Source organism: Channa argus, chromosome 17, assembly GCF_033026475.1.
Source record: "Channa argus isolate prfri chromosome 17, Channa argus male v1.0, whole genome shotgun sequence".
Lineage (NCBI taxonomy): Eukaryota > Metazoa > Chordata > Actinopteri > Anabantiformes > Channidae > Channa > Channa argus.
The window spans coordinates 16,744,332-16,760,350 of NC_090213.1; the positions used below are offsets into that span (position 1 = coordinate 16,744,332).

Genomic DNA, 16,019 nt, shown 5'->3' on the forward strand with positions numbered 1-16,019 from the left:
GTTGTTTTATATTCACATGCCAGCAGCCTTTCTTGTTTTAGCCACTGTAGCACTGAGCTATTTTGCTGACTGTACCTCTGTCTCTCATCAGTGTCACCTACCACGCTCAAGCCGACAACCGCCTTATCCACTGCTCGACTCATCCTTCGCTAAAGCTTTTTAAATCTAAATATATAAGGCCACTCTGGGTTTACTAATTCAGTGTTTCCTTACATCCCTTATTAAAGGCCCATGATTTGTTTGGTTATCTGTCCCTGAGGTCAGAGCTGAATGAGGCAAAAGTGACTTTATGTACTCTGCTTCCTCTTCATGGAACTGGCTGCAAAATTATTTAAAGCGGAAAGCTCTCTCGGTGAGTTTACACGGTTAATGAAGGTTCTTGTGGCAGACTCAATAAGGAGCTGTCTTCACTTTGTTTAGTCAAGATTTAAATAGGTTTGGCAATGAGCCTGCTGGTTCCAGACTGTGTTGCCTATTGGAGTGCTTATAAATTGCTATTTGACTTTGATTGTATTTTGGGTATTTTGTGTGTGTTTTTCTGTTTTAGACTTTTATGCTCGTCTTGGCCAGCTTCCCTTGATAGAGGGGAATTAAATTTCTGTGGCTGAGCAGTTTAAATAAAATAGAAATAACACTTTAACAGGTCATCCTCATATTAAAATCTCAACAACTTTTCTTACCTTTGTTGCTTTTAGACATTCAGTTTCAAAATGTAAACTAAAACATTGGCACGATTCTTTGTTTCCACTCAAACCATTTTCCTTCCTTGTTCTGATCAAGAGAGTAGGAGCGAATGAGATAGAGGATGGCCGCGAGTGCAAATGACAGGAGTGGACAAGAAAGAGTGAGGGGGAGTAAAAGAGAGAGGGTAGTTATATCCTAGGGTCATTAGCAGCATTTCAAAGTCACCCCGTCTTTCAGCGTATGCTGTTTGACAGGGCCTGCCAACAGAATTAGGGATGAGGGATGATGGTGCCGCGATTAGATGTGTAACTCAGGGGAACGACAGGGCCTGATCTATAGTTACAGTACACACACTCCCATATATAAGTGCTGTAGAACGAAAAGGATCATGGAGAAAAGGGAAACGGATGCAAGAAATGATAACCCCAGTCTTAAGATGTGATCAAGCATTGATTAGATAACCCCAAACCCTCTATTTCAATGTGAGTCTGCCTGATAAACACTGTGAGCTCCCCTGGTTCCCCCCCAGAATGAATTGAATTCCCAAATTACCAGGCTTAAGATAACATACCTGGCTAAATTGCCGCTCTTTATAATTTTCAAATCTCTTTGTAGATATTCATCAAAGGCTGTTTCACTCCTGATGCAGAGAACACAGGAGATGGGAAACAGGAGAACAACACACAATGTGGTTCATGCTATTAAGGCCTCTGATCTTCTATCTCAAATCCCTCGTTTTCCGCTACATTCTTCTAGCCAGGGGTGATGTGTGGGAGAAGAGGAGGGGGCGCTGGTATTGTCTATGTAAGCACTCAATATGTGGTGAAGGAAAGTGGGGGAAACCGATGCTTTATGTGCCTCTCCTTCTTTGGCCTTTTATTGGAGCATAACATGATCTAGCTTTGCCCTAACTCCACTGCAAAGGTTGAATGTCCTTGTGGCTTTCTTCACATTACTTAAGGAGTGGACTTCTAACCAAGTCGGAAGTCTCCATCCGCCCAGTGCCAAATAAACACAGTAACAGTTGAATTTGTTAGTCAGTCTGTTGGCTGCAGATACGCCCACTCTACCAATAACCCTAAACGCAACCAGCAACAGACTGACCTTTAAATAGGTGTTTGCGAAAAAGGGGCTGTGCGATTGTGGATGTGCTGCCACAGGTGCAAGTGGGACAGTAGCTCCACGGATTTCTCACTAGACTCCATCACAGTGCAACCTCAATATTATAAGCATTGATTGTGTGGAATTATACAGTATTTTATCCTCCATCTGCACAATCATGAGGTAAATACATAGTAAAACTGCACTGCACTGATCATTAGAACTAGAGCCACTGTTTTCCACGAGAAGAGCTGAGACCAATTTTACACCTCTGTGTGTAACTCAACAGTAATTAGAATATTAATGGTGGATGCTGCTGACCTGACCTGGGGTTTGATGGTTTATGCAACACACTGTGCAGCATTTTTACAATACTACAAGGAAGACTCTTTAAAAACCAGTAGAGTTATCACAGTGGCACCTCTTTATTACCTTTTGAGACCATTGCAAACTAAACAGTAGGAATACATTGTTATAATCACGTGTTAGACTGTCCACTAAGTTGCCAGCTTGCACTATGGTAAAGTGTGTTTAAATATACTGTATATGTCTCTACACTGACATCCCCGCAGCTTGGATGAAGTAGCATTGTACAAAAATAAAAATAAAAAATAAAAAAATTAAAAATAAAAAGCCCAAAATGTTTTGGTTTTTCTTGACCAATAATTTAATACTTCTGAGATGCATAATATATTTAATGAATCCGTTTTGAGCTGAGCTGTCAGCACAGAGTTTGTGGCAAGTGTACCTCATACAGTTTTTTTGTGTGTGACTCTATACAAAGCTGGGGTGGCTGTAGCTCAGTTTATAAGACAGTCCTCCTGCATGGCAGCTGCCATCATCAGTGTGTGTGTGGTGTGTGTGTGGTGTGTGTGTGTGTGTGACTGTGTAAGAGAAAGACAATGGGTGAATAAGAAGCAACTTTGTAAAGCACTTTTTCAGAGCATTTACCATTTAGCTGTCTGTAAAGGGTCTCAGTCATGCTCTGCAGTCTGCAAGAAGCAGATTCAATCAGTACAGTTTACTAGCTGATAACTTTAAATGCTTTTATACCTTATCCATGCTTTGGCCTCATCTCAAACTGCGATTCACTCATGCTCGTTTGATCCACTCAGCAGTAGCACTTATTTCTTCATTCTCTAGACAGAACACTAATATTAACACATATTTCAATTAAGAAAATGCATATTACCCACAGTATATGCTACTAGCAGGCACATTTGTAGTCCAGCTGATAAGATGATTACTGTCAGGTTTTCTTTTTAGTTTAATAGTTGTAATAAAAAATGAATTTCAGTCACTTCTTGAAACAAATTAAAAAAACGATAGGCAGGAAAAAGTTCTCCTGTGTTTCCCCTGTACTTGTACTCTTGTAAGGATGAAAAACAGTCTCAGAGACTGCAGCTCTTCAGTGGAACCTGTACTGATGAAATATGTTTAAGTTTGCTGGAAGCTACTTAGATAAAAAATAAACCCTTTAAGACTCACTGAAAAATGAAATGTGGTCTTTTTTGTTTGAAGATGGATTTTATTTTGGACAACTTGATCTTTGTTGAGTTTCTGAAGTCTACAGTTAGCACCAACACTGGCAGAAATAGAAGGCGCACACATTCCTCCAGTGGCAGCATCCACAGCACACCATAATGCAATGTAATCATAAGACATAAGGTGTTTAAAAGGTGCAAAGAACTTTTTCTGAACTAGTGGTGGATTCGGACTGTCTGAGGGACAGGGGTGAAAAGAAATCTAAAGGGCAGCAGAGAACAATGATGCATGATCACTTGAAAGCCTACATCACTTTATCATGTTTGCTCATGGGGGCAATTTACAGCATTTTCTGTTCTGTGGGGGCACTTTACGGTGCAATGTAAAACTTACAAGGCACTTTATCATGTTTGTTTTTTGGAGGAACAATAAGCTGGATTCATGCCCCATGGAGAAAGTAACGCAAAACACTGTACCCTGCAATTACGTCACCCTAGCCCACGAAAGGACCCAGAGTTCTGAACCTCCACAGCGCCATAGTGCATGCCCCTTTGTTGATTATTGGCTTATCCTTCCACACATAAAACAATATAAAAGTAAGACTCCGCACACATGTTGTATTTTAACTGTAACATGAATTTTCTCCTTCTACAGCAGCCTCCTGTTTGCTGCAGTAGACTCATCCATAGCACCAACTATGGTTTTGGACATCAGCAATGGGGGCTGGCCCTCCCCACGTATAAACACAATAAGCATGTTTGGGCCCTTACAGAACACTATATTGCATTTTCTCTCCTGTGGGGAAACTTTGCGGGGCACTTTATTGTTTCTCCTTGTAGAGAAAATGATGATGAATGATGAATCCACCAGTGTTTTTAACTATGAGTGAAATCCTGCTCCACTGCTGCTATAACTCTCACTGCACATGTGCTACACCAGCTGCTGAAAAATCAACAAGTTACACATTCTCAGGCTGCGGAGAAAGTGCGGAGCTGGGACATCAAAAAGTATTCTGGGAAATGTAGTGGAAACTCTGACTGAAGATGAGGAGACACCCTCAGGGAAAAGTGCATACAACACACACAAAAAAAAAAAGGCAAATGACAACTGCTTATTCAAAAAGTAACAGGATGTGTTGGACATCCCAGCCTGATGATTTACAAGAGCGTAGGAGCAGCCAAAGATGGAATTTTCCTCTGAGGCAGGGCGTTTCACTCTTTCACCAAATGGTATGGGAAACTCCAGTGTTCACACTTGCCCACACATACACAAACAAGAAGACAAAACCAAGCACATTTGTATACAGTTATGCTTACATGCACTTGTTCTCACTTTCTTTCTATTTTGCTCTTTTCCAGCCGTTTCCTGTGCATACTGTACACCTCTCATGCTACATTCAGAGCATGAACAACAGGAGTCAGCAAGTCTGGACACAGCTGCTGAATATTTAGCCCTGCACTCCCTCTTTCTCTCCAGCCTCGTCTTTTCCCACCTTAGCTTTCCTTAGTTTCCCTCCGCTTGTTCCAATCTTACTCTACTTGTAGCTAAGTTTCTCCCTCTTTTCTCTGTAGCTCCTCTCTACAGCTCTGCTGCCGCCACCGCCGCTGCTGCCTCTGCTCTCTGTGCTCCACTTTCATTAAGGGGCTCTCCTCTGATAGCCCTTCATATAACACTTAATCATCATAACAATAAGAGCACTCTCTCTCTCTCACCCCTGACGAATCACCTCCGGGGGCCGGTCCTAAACATCCTCCGCTAACTCCTGTCATTAACTGCCAGACCTCCTGATTGGCTGGAGTGGCATGGGAGAGCCCACCCCAGGTGTTCGACAGAGGACTCAGTGGGTGCTCACAGGTCGGACAGGCCAAGGACATTCCTCTTATGGAGATGAGGGGACAAAATACACACACACACGCACACCAGCACATGCTGCCGTGTACATGGGCATAAATGTTCTTGTTGGGAAACTGAAGACAAGGCGTGTTTGGTTTTGCAGTCAAGAGAGAGATGAATAAGACGATTGAATAAGGGGGAGGGAGGTTTGAATAACAGTATTTTACATGAATGGATCTTCAGGGAAATGACTGCTCCATCGCTCCCTCTACTCTCTATTTTCGGCTGTGATTTGACAACAGGGTTGAGTGTGAGTGAGGGAGTTTGTGTGCGTGTGTGTGTGTGTGTGGGAGGAGTAAGGGTGTTCATTTTGGCTGATTGAGTCTATGCTGCTATCACGCTGTGGAAGTGACAGTGTGCCATATTATGCTGTTGTGTGCATAGATGAACACTAGTGGCGGCTCCACGCGACAAGAACTCACACACAAATCTGTACACACGCTTGGTCCAAACCACAGCGAAATCACAGCTGTTCTCAGTTGCTATGCGGCAGCCGTGCCATCGTCTCAGATAACATACACACACGGACGTACGAGTGTGAGACGGGGACAGTAACACCAGACTTGGCAGGGTCGGAAGGTCACAGGGGTATTGTGACAAAGTTGCCTAGCAACAAACACAGGGCACATATCCTTTCCAGTGTGGTCTCCTGTGTGCCCCTGACCATATCTAAATGTAATGCGTTGACAGTTGATGATTGTTTTGCACCTGGCTCTTAACGTTGGGGAAGAAATGTGTTGAATGTGCTGGAGCTTCATTATAGACCGCAATAAATCTTGCACCATTGTTGGCGCACCACAGCGAAATCAAAGGATGCAGCAGCACACTAGCTGCTGTTGGGTAAAAGAGGAATCATATATTTGGGGTTTGGAGTCCAACATATTTTGTTATCTGAATTTCTGTGTAAATGACTTACAAGCTCACACTGGTAAATGTTCAGTGGACACTTGTCAAGAGTGACCTTACGAAAAGAGAAATAGCAACATCCTGCAATATCAAGTCCCATTCCTCCTTGTAAAGATTCCGATTTACTAAATGTATTATTCCTGATCATTCTGTATTTACCAACGTTGTCCCATGAGGGTTGGTATACTGCTGTACAACAATCCCCTGCAGACAAGCAGAGTGCAGTTACAGGAAGCGACATTGACTATAACTTAAAAAAGTGTGTTTCATCAGGACTGCAGGTAGCTAAGCCCATCTGTGCACTAAATTCTTTATAGGTTATCACAGGAACAAGGCTCCTGTCCTTTATACTTTTGTCCCTTGTATGTTTTAAAACATAAAGCAAATTCTAGCCTCTGTTGAAGCTGAAATATGAACCATTTTTTAGATAAAACTAAACTTGTCTTACCAGCCTGGTTAATTCAGTCTGCAACTATCAGTAACACTCGACTAATTGTGTTTTATGTGATAAGATCATTATGAGGAGTACTACTCACCCCATGGAAACAGTTTCATAATTTAATTTCGGAACAAACGACAACAACAACCCCTGAATCAAAGTTATCTTAGCCTGGGCATTAAGGCTGCACCATAGGGTTTTAACAAAAAGCCTGGGGGTGCAGTGTTTAAAAGATGAGGTTGTTTTCTAGGAGAGGATAAAAGGAACAGATTCTGTTGAGCTGCATTCTGGGAAGTGTAGGAAATGTTGAAGCCTTATGCATGACAGATACCGAAAGGTTTCATATTGCACCTTCTGTTGTATCAGTTTTCCATTCCTTTTTAATGTGGCTCTCTCAAGCTTTATGGAAGTACAACACCAAATCATGGGAGTACTTTTGCAGCCATTTATTTGGCATCTCATCACAACGTGGCGGTACAATGTGATGTTTCCCTGATTTATATTAGGAGGTTTATCTTCAATTGATATACTGTATTTTTAGATGCATGAGCCATCTATGACAATAACCATCAGTTTGACATTTTCTCTTGCACACAAACATAACTATTTAAAATGTAAATCCTGTACTACATGAAAACCAAAGGTTAGAGGCGTGCTGATGACTTGATAATTATATTTTCTATAAAAACAGTAAAATTAATCAGCACTTATTGGGCATTACTCAAAACAAAGTGCTGTCTGCACTAAAACTATCATAAAAGCCATAGAATCCATTTTTAAAATGACTTAAAAGCATTGGCCTCTTGTTTTTTACCTTAGCGCCTGGCTTTTGTTAGTGATGTCACATGTCTTCCCCTCTGTGTGCTCCGTCTCTGCCGTCTCTTTCCACTGTGCGCAAGTGGAACAAAGCAGAGATGGCAGAGAAACATATCTTTAAAAAGAAACTGCATAGTGTTGTGGAATATTTGGAGAACTGTCACAGAGAGTGAATCCTATCTCAGGGAATGCCCGTCACACATATACTCATGCTTAGAAGCATGCACACACACACACACACACACACACACTCTCTCTCTCAGGGACACTGGTGTTTACATCATATGGGAAGGTATTTTTTCCCCTCATACTGCCAGGGAACAGGCCCACGCATGGACACACAGACGCTGACTAAGGCCATAGGACTCCTGGGGGATGGGGGGTGTTAAGAGTGTGCATGTGTACAAGAGTGTGTTTGTGCATGTGAATATAATTACTTTAGCTGTGCATCTATGTCAAACTTGTTGAGGTGAAGTTCAGACAACATTTGGACTGAATCTGTGATTTATTTGTCTTGTTATGGTCTGAAGTGTATGTGTTTGTGTGCGTATGTGTGTGTGTACACTTCATGTTTGTGTGTGTTTGTATAGCAGTATTAAATCATCCTGTTTAGTATTAAGCTCTTGTGTGGTTAGTGGAATATACAGTAGACTGTGGTTTGGCCTTAGTGGGGCTGATTAGCGAATGCTAATCAGTTTATCTGCATATTTTTGTTTCTGTGCATGTGCAAGTGGGTGCGTACTTACAGCCTTTGTGTGTGTTACTACTCAGTTCACAAACTGTTAAGTCACCGTGTGGTGTGATTTCCCACTGGTTTAGGGTTTGAGGTTAGTGAGAAGAAAAAGTGGGAGAGGACGGCAGACAAAGTGTGTTTGTGCTCCTTTGTGTGTCTATTCAGGTCTGCTAAAAGCTCCCAGTTCTCCCATCCAACGCTGGCTGATGCCTGATGTTCAGAGCTTCAACCACAATGCTTGGAGAACGCAACAGGTGGCCTATTCAACCCAAGACACAAATAGAGCACTCTTCATCTGTGCTTAAAATCCAAAGCTCAAACAGTGAGCTAAAAACAGATATTTCTGACAAGAGCTGAAGAAGCTCAACCACCCAATCTCTCCTTTCTGCATGACGCTATGTTTTCTTTTACTAAAATAAGAGCTGGCACGTACAGTATATGTGGAGATGACCCAGCATCATCTTTTTTTTCTCTGTTCATTCAATGCCTGCCTGGGATTGTTGTAGCTTCTGCGAATGAGAATCACCAAAGGTCAGACATTCGCAGACGGAGGGCAACAAGGAGATGGAGTTACCAGTTGCAAGACACTGGGGTATCTATTTCCAACTGAAGCCATTCTCAAGGGGCTCCAACAAGCTGCAGCAGTCCACTGCTGCAGCCCTGCAAGAGCATCGTTAAATGCCTCAAATTGCTAGCACATCACGAACAACAAAGTATCTCTTAGCTACAAAGTCTTTCCATTTTAAGAGAGAGGAGGAAGGGAAATTCGGGGGAAAAGGAAACACGTTATATAAATCAGATTTGTTCCTGAGGTCATTTCTGTCTCCACACATGATTATGCATGTCAACGCACACACGCACACACACAAACACACACACACACACACACACACACAGACACAAACACACCGCGTATGGCTGCATCCAACTTATGACATCACTGTAGCTAGCCAGAAATACAGGACAGTAAGAGAGAGCCAAGCTGACGTCATCTTATTCACTCAATGTCAATTACGTAATCACGGGGTCCAACGCCTGTAGGACAGATATGCTGTGTGTGGGTTTTTTTTGTTTGTTTGTTTGTTTGTTTTCTGGGACCATATTCAGAACAAGAACACATAATTGCAATCTCATGTGTGAGGGGGACATAAATAGGGTGTGCTGATGACATCATGAGCCTGGCGTGAGCGTGGCGGCTGTGACACACAGAGAGAGCGTCTGGCTGGAGAAGGAGGAGACCGAGCAATTTGAACAGACCCAGCTAAAGGAGTTATGCAACACAAATCCAACTCAACAGAAGAGAAAGTGCTTTTTTTGTTTTTTCGCTCTCTCTTTGTGTGTACAGTGAATACACGATGTGTGCATGGGTGTATGTGACTTTTCTGTGGAACTTTTACTTGAGGCAAAGAGTGAGATAGAAACACACAAGCACTGAAGCATAAAGGAAGAGGCACACTAAAATCTACAAACATATGCATATACATCATACACACACACACACACACACCTCCCTACTCCACTTATAAACAAAGCTTCCTAAGGACAGGAAGTCCTTCCACCCACGTTCCTGTGTTGCTTGGCAACCAGAGCAGCGTCACTGTGTGCATGCCTCCACCGCTGAAAACAGCACACAAGCACAAACATGAAGAAAGACACACAAACACACACACACACACACAATCAAGCAAGTCCTTGAACTCCGCTCCTTTAAAAGCACCAAAACAAAAAAAATCACCAGAGTGCCGAGCCAAAACTGAGCAGGCTAATACTCGCCACAGCTGCCCTCCAATTCGTCAGCTATGGATCTAAACCAAACATGAGATCACCCCTTGTAAACATAAAACACTTTTTCCCCATTTATAAACTCTATTTTTACACCAGCTGACGTCTTTTATGCACGACAGTGCATGTGTGTGTGAGAGTGTATTTCTGTGCATGCACTTTGTGTGCCACCTTGTGAGGATGCAACCAGCAATAGCTCAGCACGACTAAGTAGAGAGAGGCTAATTGAGCTGAGGTGCCCAGCACTGTGGACGATGAGTCCATTTCAAATCAGCAGGAGGCCTATTGAAGACAATTATAACCTGGGGGATACAGAGGAGCATTATTCTTCTTAGAAACCTTGGCCAATTTAAAACTGTGCTCTGGTTGTTTTAATACATAGACCAGTACATGAAAGTCACAGCTCACCAACCACAAAATTAGGAAATTCAATTAATGGCTGCAAATTCACATTGTTACTCATTCATAAGACTGAAAACAACTGAATGAGACACAAATACAGAGAGAGTGGCTCTGTTTTCTTCACTACAGTACACTCACTCTCTCCTGTGCAGCATAATTCAAGCGGTCTGTAGTAAAATTAAGGCACTGTGAAAACCAAAGCAATACACTCAGTGATGATGCTTTTTTCTGGAATGAGCCAGTGCTACTTTGCATCACAGCTGCACAGCTGCAATTAACAGTGAAGCGGTGGCATTAAAGATGCACCGTTGTTGCTACAGCGCCTAAACACTTCCTCCAGGCTCACTGTCAACATCCTGCAAGTCAACAGAGTTCATAGCTGAGTTTTAAAATATCAGAAAGTAACTGTAGCTGGGAAGACATTTTAGCATTAGAGGGTGCTGCAGGGTACCAATATGATTGCTCATTTGGGAGTTAAATATTTGACTTTAGAAGCCATACTGCAAGTATTAAGCTACACCTGGGTTGTGCCACATGGGCTGTTGGGCAAAGTTTCAAAACATAAAAAAAGTTTCCTTTTTTTTTTTTTTTTTACAAAGGAATTTGTTGCATGTTGCCTGTAGCAGGGAATCATGAAAAAATGTGCCCCAGGGCACAAACGAGGGAGCCTCCCCCCCGCCCTCCCCGCCTTTCTTTCTGGTCCTTTTGAGTCTATTTGCTGTAATTTTACATTTGCCTTTTGGAGTTTTGAAGTCATTCTGAATTTGTTTGCGGTTATAATACAGCAACGAAAGAGCAACACATTATAGGTATTGCAATATATATTGTCTTGCTGTGTCAAAACTAAATTGAAGTTTATTAATTAGATTCCTCTTTCCGTGCAGTTCTACAAATTTTTCCAGTGAGTTAAAAGTTTTGGACTTTATCTCTGATCACCTTCTTCCAGTACAAGCAGACGAACTAGTGAGGCTTACAGAAAGAATAAAAAGTTGGGGGGGTTGTTCGGAGCATTTAAATAGTTTAACTATATTTAGGGGGGATGTATTCAGAGGGAATCAAACCTCAGACATCAGAAGTGGCAGTGCCATGATTTACCGGGCTACTGTGAATGCACACTGACTTCACGTCACTGCGGCTTTGAAAAGCACAACTCATTATATCATATGACTGCAAAAGTACAGTAGAGCATCATGAACCCTAGCAGCCGCATACGACGATACAATGTCAACGCTGTACCTGATGTGTCTCTCTTTTGCTGACTAAACACACTACAGCCCCATCATACTTAGAAATCTAAAGAGGTCAGGATATTTTTATCACTTTTGCTGATAAGGTGCACTTCCATAGTGTTTACCTTAGAACTAAATGTACAGTGCCTCTCTGCAGCACACATTTGTTCTGACTGTGCATTTTAGACACACTGCCATATGGCTCATGGGCCACAGCTGACCAGAGCACAGCAGTGGCTTATAGTGTAGCTCCAGGCACGGCTAATACAATCGGAAATATTAAAACAACCATTTGTGAGCATTTATGCTGAATAAATGATGAAGAAAGCTGTCTGATGCTTTTATTCCAAACACAGACTATTCAATTCATTCACACATGAATTATGGATCCATTATGGACTGTTTGCTGAGGGGATCAGACTCACAACAGCTGTACTCAGAGCACTAACCCACTGAGCCATCCATACCAATTATCTATGTCTGGGGTGGTGTCTGACACTCGATATTCAATTTACGCGATTCAATCTCACATCAACTTCCAACTATAGTCGAGAGCAGCGTAGGTTTTCGGTGAGAGCGTCAACTGTCTCCAAAGTGGAAAAAGAAGCGGGCTAACTGAACGTCGCGCCACAGGGGTGTCCATTGAGAGACAGAGGGAGGCGGAGGGGCGAGAACTCCATTGAGCGCAGCCATGGGGGGTCAATATGTGAATGAACGTTTGCCATGGAGGTGAATTATGAATGAGCAGCACTCTGAGCACTCCTGGAGAGAGCATGTCAGCCTCCGTCTCCTTCACTCCATCTCCTCCACTTTTTCTCCCGTTCTCCTCCTGTCCTAAAATCTCCAACCTCCTTTCCTTAGCTTCCAGATTCATCTTCTAATCTGCCTCATTCTACTTTATTCTTGATCATCTGATTGCTTTTCCTCCCTCCAAAGCCCCCAAACCACTTTCCACCTCCTGTCTCCAGACCAGGGGGAGAGACTAAGGTAGACACATACTAACACACACACACACACACACACACACTGTCTGTCTGAAGAGAAGGCAGAACATTCTTTCCTTGCACATACATATTTACATAGCCTTACACACACACACACACACACACACACACACACACTCCCAGTATCAAAAGCTTATAAAAAAAGCAAACAGTCCTGCATGTGCAAAGGCAGATGCGTGCATTAAGTGAAACGCTCTCAGGCACTGACACACACTCTTTTCTCCCAGCTGTTCTGCTTGCCACAGAGTGTGTGTGTGTGTGTGTGTGTGTGTGTGTGTGCCTGGTGTGTATTCGTCTGTGTGTAATCCAATGTGCTGCTGCTCAGCGCCATGCTCTCTCCTCTGTTGCTGTGCGTCTTTTCAGATCTGCCTCCCTCAACCTGTTTGCCGTCTATGGCACACACACACGCACACGCATTCACACGCAAACACACACATGCACTCAAATGCACACACGCTCTCACACGCATATAGAAGCTGCTACTACTTGTCCAGCTTCATTCAGTGTCAACCAAGCTTCAGAAAAACACAAAATCCATTCAGCGCTGCTGTTGCAACCTCCAAGCAAAGACTGTATGTGTTACCTGCTGCACAAACAATAAAAAAACTCCTGAACACACACACGCAGAGTGAAGGAAAGGTGGATAAAAATGGACTCTGTGCTATCCCCTCTTTTTCTCTTACTTTACTTAAAGTACCGTACTGGAGAAGTGTGTGCATATGTGTGTGTGCTGGAATAGGATCACGCCGTTCCTTAAAAAGTATCCACTCCTTTTGATCCCTTCACTCCAGTTTACAGTGGTCAACTCAGCTCGCTTACACACTTTGGCCCCTTTTTAGCTTGTGGAAAAACAACCCTTAAGACTCTCACACACACACACACACACACACACACTTGACACCCCCCTTTACACACACACACACACACACCTCCACTATTCCCTTTAAGTGCAGAGACATGCAGCACATGTCAACACCCTGCTCACTCACTCACCCCCCCCCCCCCAAACACACACACACACACACCTCCAAAAGCCCCCAAAAGTCACCTCTTAGAATCCTTCTGTGTTCCAGACGAGTCCGTTCTTCACACTCTTGCTCTCCTCTGTCAGACTTCTCTCTCTCTCTTCTCCTCTCCTTCCTTCCTTCCTTCCGTCCTCTCCGTCCGTCCTTCTTCTCTCGTTCTCTCTCTCTCTCTCCTTTTCGTTCTCTTTCTCTCTTGTCTCGGTGCTTGGTCAGTTCCCAGCGTTTTTCCCGAACCCCTCCATATCCGCCCCGCCAGTCGTTTCTACCGCCGAGCGAGCGTACCTACACACACACACATACACACAACGCGCGCGCACACACACACAAGCCGCTGCGTTCCTATAGTCTCTCTCTCTCTCTCACTCTTCCTCTGTTTATCCCTCTGCGCTCGCACTCTTACACACTCTCTCGCGCTCTCTCTCTCTCTTCTCTGTCGGAGAAGAGCTCGGTGAGTGTGTGCATGTGTGTGTTTTTGTATGTATGTGTGCGTGGATGCGTATCTTTCTGTGCGCTGCCTTGCCCCGCCAGCAGCAGAGGACTTCCCCCGGCGCCCGCCCTGGGTCCTAGCGCTTGTTCAGTTCACTAAAAGAATGCTATTGTGTACGGAAGGCATCACCAAAGATCGTCTATTTGCTGGACAGGACGATTCACAAATGTTCCTGCCACTGATTTTTACCTGTAACCACGTCTAATTATGGCCAGAAAAGAATAAAACACCCAAAATAATAGTTAAGATTAATAAAAAATATTTACGACTAATCAACTTGTGTTCAGCACAGTCTATTTTGGGATGTAGGCACTCACAATCATGCAATTATTTAAAAGCAGAAATTGAATGCAAAACCACAAAAGAATATTTTCACCTTAAGTGTAATTACAGTGTTTTCCGATCTGAATAATTATAAAATTTTTATATACATTAATATGTTAATGTATAATATATACATTAATATAACTACAAACATTTGCAAATTGCATCCAAACAAAATCTGCCTGTTATGCTGTCTTGGTCTGAGAAACAATGAGATTGTCATGCAGATGCACAGCATGCTACTGTTCATTTCATCCACAGAGGCTTGTGCAATTATGCACAGTTAACATGCAAAGGTAAAATGTAGGGTGTTTTTTTTTTTTTCTGTAAGTTGTTTTGAGTCTGCAACCCAGTGGTCGCTATGGAAACAGCAGGGCAGAGGCAGAGATGCACGCAAGGGTGTAGGAGCAATTATAGATGCAGGGTACAGGGGGACATGTCCTCTGCACGATCAACCTGGTTGTTAAGATCGTAAATCATTTTTGTTTTGGTGTAGTTGTCTGCGGGGGGAAGTTAGAGTCCAGACCAGCTGCTAATTATCTTTCTCTATGTTTATGGAAACTGATCACAGTTTACGCCACCATTCCCTCTACCACTGCACACAAACAACTACAGTGCCCCCCCAGCCCACCCCTCTTTCCATTATGGAATTAGTTTATAAATGCTCTGCTGCCTGTGGCACAAAGACTGCAGATGCCTGAGACGACACATGTATGTTTTTTCCAACCGAGTGAGTCATCCTTAAAAATATACTCAATCTTTGGTGCAGCTACCTTCTTCCTCATCTGCTTTCCCTCCTCCCTCTTCTCCCTCCTGTCCCTCCTCAGAGCGTCATCATGTTACCATAGCAACGGCCCGCCTATGGGAGACAGAGATCAGATCATTATGGACCATGGGATCCAGAAACTGAAGGACATGATTTTTTTTTTTCTTTCTGTGAACACAGGAAGTGGGAACCCTTAACAGGAAAGCTGAAGTCACTCTCAGTTAAACACTTAGTGCAGCACTGACTGGTTTTATAGAAGGAAGTTTTGCTGAGTGCTGTTTGGGGTGAAAAAGGGGCCCTGCTGATCTGTTAAAGCCCTTCAAAAACATTAGTAATGCATGTCTACTAACCCAGCATGTTGCTAAAAATAAACCAAATTTGATTAGATATGCAAAATGGCCTGCTTTGAGATGTAAACATGTTGCCTGGAGAAACGGTTAACCAGAACTTGCTCGCACACTTCTGAATTAATGGATCTGACAGACGTGGCAGTGATCGGCCTACTGAAAGCCCACAGTCAGGAAATCCAAATGTGCTCTCATTTTATTTATGGGTGGGGAAATGGAAGCGGGGGAAAATGCACTGCAGCATGTTCAAGTTGAGAGATGGAAGCAGAAAATACACCAAGGAAACTGTTTTGTTTGATAAACATCAAAGGGGATTGTTGGGAGAATGAAGTGTGTTTACGAGTCCTCAAATCCAGGCTGCTTCTCACTGCCCCTATTATTAGTGTGAGGCTGTGTGTGTACGTGTACATATTATAGGCCTTTGCGTGTTTGTACTCTGAGCCCACAGGGCTGCATTAAGCTGAAGTGACAGTGGGGATCTTTAAGATGTCTTCCAAAGTTTGCTATTGAGGGAGATCTTATCTCTGAGCCCCCCCAAAAAGGAGAAGAGAGGAAAGGATGAAAATAAACGGAGTAAGGACAAACACAAGACACAG

At 43.1% G+C, this 16,019-nt stretch overlaps 1 protein-coding gene across 1 annotated transcript in view; it reads right to left on the reverse strand.

Moving 5' to 3' along the window:
- The window catches only part of ches1 (checkpoint suppressor 1), a 54,586-nt gene extending 40,578 nt beyond the window's left edge, over positions 1-14,008 (reverse strand). Inside the window, exon 1 of the mRNA XM_067482155.1 lies at positions 13,523-14,008. The gene's annotated coding sequence lies outside the window, so the exon portion shown is untranslated. The remainder of the gene's footprint in view (positions 1-13,522) is intronic.
- Between the last annotated feature and the right edge of the window lie 2,011 nt (positions 14,009-16,019).